Source organism: Tachypleus tridentatus, chromosome 8 (assembly GCF_004210375.1).
Source record: "Tachypleus tridentatus isolate NWPU-2018 chromosome 8, ASM421037v1, whole genome shotgun sequence".
Lineage (NCBI taxonomy): Eukaryota > Metazoa > Arthropoda > Merostomata > Xiphosura > Limulidae > Tachypleus > Tachypleus tridentatus.
In genome coordinates, this window is record NC_134832.1 from 26,914,113 (window position 1) to 26,919,180 (window position 5,068).

The window sequence follows — 5,068 nt, forward strand, 5'->3', positions numbered from 1 at the left end:
GTTCCTTGGCCTACCCGCCACATCGTACAGCGCGCGCAACACGTCACATATTCTTTCAGTGTCCTACCTCTTTTGGTGTTTCCTTGTTCTACAGGAAATCAACTGAACCTTCTGTTATATCAACACTCTTAAATATATACATTTTTATTGCTTTGTAAAATGTTATGATTTTCATATTTCAAACTGTTATATTAAATCACAGTTGATGTAAACCACGCCTTTGACAATACAGTAAAGTTTAGGCTAAAATATCAAAATGTAATATCCTAATACGTTTGTCTACAAGTCAACAGGGGAGAATTCTTTATGCAATCTTACGTCATGGTTAACCATTAATTTTTATTTTTGCTAAAGAATAAAAGGATTCGATGTGTAGAAATTTTATGGCACATCTACTACTGAACAGAAAATTTCCATAACTAGTGATCTTTTTCTCTCGCTTTTTATTTGTATAAGAACCTCTTTGGTCCGGAAAAGAAAACGATTTTTTTTTTACTTTTTCAAACTCATCTCAGAACGTCTGGTCCTTCTTCCAATATTCAACTCTCCTTCGCATCTTCAACACTTACACTATTGCCGAAGTTTAGCATTCATCCACCGATGATCAAAAGTAAATTCATCAGGACTTTTGTATGCACTGTGGCCCAAGTGCTCATCCACTGAGGATTAAAACTGAGTTCATTAGAACTTCTGCATAAGAACATTTGCACTGTAGCCCAAGTCTTCATCACTGAGGATTAAAAATTAAGTTCATCAGGATTTTTGCATGAAACATTAGACTTCTGCCAGTAAATTTGATGTTCTGCGAAAAATTTCCCCGTCACTTCGATAAGTCATAAAATTTTCCTTACATTTTTAATATTTTCACAAAACCTTCATCATTCTAATATATTAATGAGGAATGTATTTGGTTTGTTTTCTTGGTTGTTGTTTTTTATAGTCGTGGGGCAGATATAAAAGTGTAAAGGTTACTACTAAAATATGTACACGTTTCATTTTGTATTTCGGCAGTTGATCGTTGGGAAGTATTGCTACAAATAATTCCTCTGCTCACATTTGAGTTATTGTATAACATGCATCGGAAAAGTAAAGTCAATGCGATTCATACATTTGATTCTAACTGAGAAAAGTATCTAAGGCATTGGTCTTTATTGCAGACAACAACATATTTATAAAAGTCAATAGAACAAAGTCACGTTCTAAAGAAGAAACAGTCACTGCTTTTTGCTTTTCTTTTCATTCTTTGTCATTGGCCGTTAGACTCGCAATCTGCGGGTCGAGGGTTTGAATCCCCGTCCCACCAAACTATGTTCGCCTTTTCACCCGTGGGGGCGTTATAATGTGACGGTTGACCTACTATTTGTTGGAAAAAGAGTAGCCCAAGAGTTGGCGGTGGGTGGCGTTGACTAGCTGCCTTTCCTCTAGACTTACAATACTAAATTATAGACGGCTATTACAGATAGCCTACGTGTAGATTTGAGCGAAATTCAAAAACAAAACAAACAAAAAACAAAATCGTTGGCATCATAGGTTTTCCAGTGCTAGACCTAGTTCACTGTAAGGTTTACAAAGTTAGTACTTCATGTTTACTTCTAAGAAGGCTAATCATACTCGTGTCTTTTAGCAGAAAAATCCAAGGAAATACTTGATGATACTGAACTCTCCCTCTACAGTCGTAGAGACCCCATCCAAAAAAAAAATGTGTGATGTTCACTTCCGTCGACATTGTTTCAAGTTAAGTTCTATGTAGTTACCATGCTATTGTAGTCCATGGTGTGAATGTAACTTCTGAAGGTGTTGGAGCACGTTTGCACGTAATTCTCTTGTAACAGAGGTGGCTATTTGACTTGGGTTATTATCCACATGACATGAATAGTATTCTGTTGGTTTGGGATGTCAGACTACGCAAAAAATTTGCTTTCGATGTTACTAATACTAAACTGTCATTCTATATATTTACTCTCCAATCATCTAACTATGCAAACTCGCTAAAACATAGTTTATTCCCAAAACGTTTTAGTGTGGCATGACTGGTTATATTCTTTATTTTTTACCTGAGTTATACATGTGCCTGTAGTTATAAAGCGAGATATTTGCATACGATACCATAAAAATGGTCCATGCGTATTATCGGAAATGTTTATTTATTGGCATATACTGTATTTGTGCAGTTCAAAACGATGAAAGAAACTACGATTTCAATTGTGTTTTTGTGTGTTTTTACCACAACTGATTTGAACCATTTTCTTGAATAAGATTTTATAAGTAAATTTTCCAGGGCATGAGGTTGGGGCCATTGTAAGACGATACTTAATATCTTTGATGCGAAAGTTGGTGTTTTAGATTTCTAAGAACATGAATCTCAAACGTTACAAGATAGAGGAAGAGAGAATAGTAAGTTGTCTTTTGCGTTAGACGTAATCTGAAGCAAAAATAGCAAATGACTGGAGCAAGTTCTCTAGATCGTCATTGTAAAATTAGACTTAAAAATACCTAAAAGAAAGTGCTTTAAATTTCTGTAATGAAGATTTTAAGTAAGTGGAAAGTAAACAAAATCCTGGTTTTGTACTTAAGTGTTTCAAGTGTTTTTTTTTTGTTTATTTGATGTAATAATAGACAACACCTAGGATTTTTTCATATATTTTGTTTTTAATTAATTATTGATTGTATAGTTAAGTTTTGAACGCGTTAAAAGTGAAAAACATAATGTAAACATAAAGTGATTAAGTACACAGCAATACCGTGGTATATCTTTTAGGTCCAAAAGTGTTGCAGCGTGTGAACAATCAGCCTAAATACACGCATGAATACACAAATGAAGTCTCAGATCAGCTGTTAAGTAAACGTTTGTCAATGTTAATTATAAAGTTCCACGTCAATTCTGGAAAATAAAAAGTTGCAATGTCTTTTTTATTTTATTGGTATATAAGATTCCTTGCAATAATTAGCAGTCACATCAACTATCAAAGTTTTGAGGTTACAGCCTTTACTATGGTATATGAGAACAAGCAGTCATGTAGGTAGTGCTAGTCATTATAAGTATATATAATATTTCTTGGTAATATACAGCATTGGATTGACATCCTTTCTGTTTGGTTTTTAAAGTGAAAAGGTCAGTGGAAAGGCATTTTCTCATAAGAAAGTTATTGGTTGAATTGTTAAGCCTGTAGGAAGCAATAGAAGTCTATGCAAATACACACGCTGAGTTTTTGATTGCCTATAAATAAAGATTGTATTTAACTTTACATTACTTGTTCAGTCTGTTTATTTTCTAAGCTTAAAGTTCAGTCCTTTAGCTACATCCAGATTTAAATTTCATTACTCATGTAGAAATCAGTTTTAATTGAGAATACCATAGAGTAGGTAGATAGGAGAAACTTTGGAGTTGTGACCATAGAATTTATTGTGGAGTTTCTGTTGTTGTTTCTGTTCTGTTACTTTTGACCAAGAGAAAGAAGTTTTTTGTTAGAGAGAGATATTTTGTTTGAGAGAAGTGTGGAATATAGAAGACGATTTTGCTAATGCTTTAAAGGTCTCTGACTTTATACAACTTATAACCATAGATAACCATTATAACCATAATGTCTTGTGCAATTAAACTGGTAGATCAGACCTTGCCACTGATGAATGGTCTCAGCACAAGAGAAGTAAGAATAAATGAGATTGCTTAAGTGAAACTGAACATGGCGAGTTTAATACCACCTATGTCGGCTTCTACAGGATTCCAAGGTTGTTGCCAGCTAGATTACTATGGCCCCAGTGTTAGGCAAAATTACCTACGATTAGTTGAGAAGGACAGGAAGTGCCACTGGAGAATAATCTCTATCAGTCGGAACTGTTTCTCTGGTAGGTTAGACAGTGGTCATCCATACAACTACATGGTAAAATATACTTTACTGTGGTACTAGCAGATTGAGAGAAAATTCTCATGGATTAATTTGTCAAGAGGCTTCTCAAGAAAGTCATGAAGCATCACACAAGTGTGAGGGACATCTTCTTGACATGAAAAAGGCATTTTACATCATGACCCAATATGAAGTAATATCTTCAAGCTAGTCACTAGAAAGAAGAAAGCCTGCAGCAGCATCTATAGTGGCTGTAACTAATATATAACTGACCTACTCAGGCACCGCCACTATGTCGAGCTTGAGCCATGCTGAGTGCATCACCTTGGTCTGTAAACAGAAAAATGGAGATGGACTATCTCACTGCATGGCAAGACCTGGTTCATTTATAGAATTCCTTGTAAGAGTTAAGACCGTATCTGTGTCCATCATAGTGAAGTCAAACCATGAGATAGAAGATAGCACTGGTAGCTGGATACTATGATAAATACTTATGAGTTCCACAATTAGAAATTGAAAGGCTCCAACCTTGTAGGGGTTCAACGTGAAGCAAGACAAGCACTACTAGAGAAGTAAGGCATTGACACGTGTAACCTGTTTATTTGTATGGTCAGTTACAAATGCAAGTGCGCATGCCATACTTTTTGCATAGAGTACCAGGTCATGAAAGTGGCACATGTTCATGTTTGGGTGGGAGATATTACTCCATGATGATGTAATTATGTAATTATAGTCTTCCTTCACGACAAGACATCCTGTGGTGTCCACAGAATTACTTGAAGTGGTATAGGGCTGATATTATCGATATGTATAAGTTTGCCTAACAATAAAAGTGTTACATCAAAATGGTAAATGAACAGGTGTTTCATAGTAGAGACTAGGTCTGATTTTCATGCATGCCAGCAACACAAAAGCAACTTGTATCAACTTGGGTTGGTCTATACCTCGTATTTCATCTAATTTACCCGTTTGATATACAAGAAGCATGCAAAAGTATGTCAACAAGCTATTTTCATACATAACACATACAACTTTCTTACATTGGATGGATCGGTAGTCTGAGATTGACAATTTAGAGGAGAATGAGAATACCATTTTGAGCCATACTGACTTATCCAATGAGAGAGATAGAGCTGGAAGTATTTATTTGACTATCTATGATGAACCAGTTGAGGACTTACTGGAATAAAAAGATAACTCCAAGGATTACCAAAGACACCAGC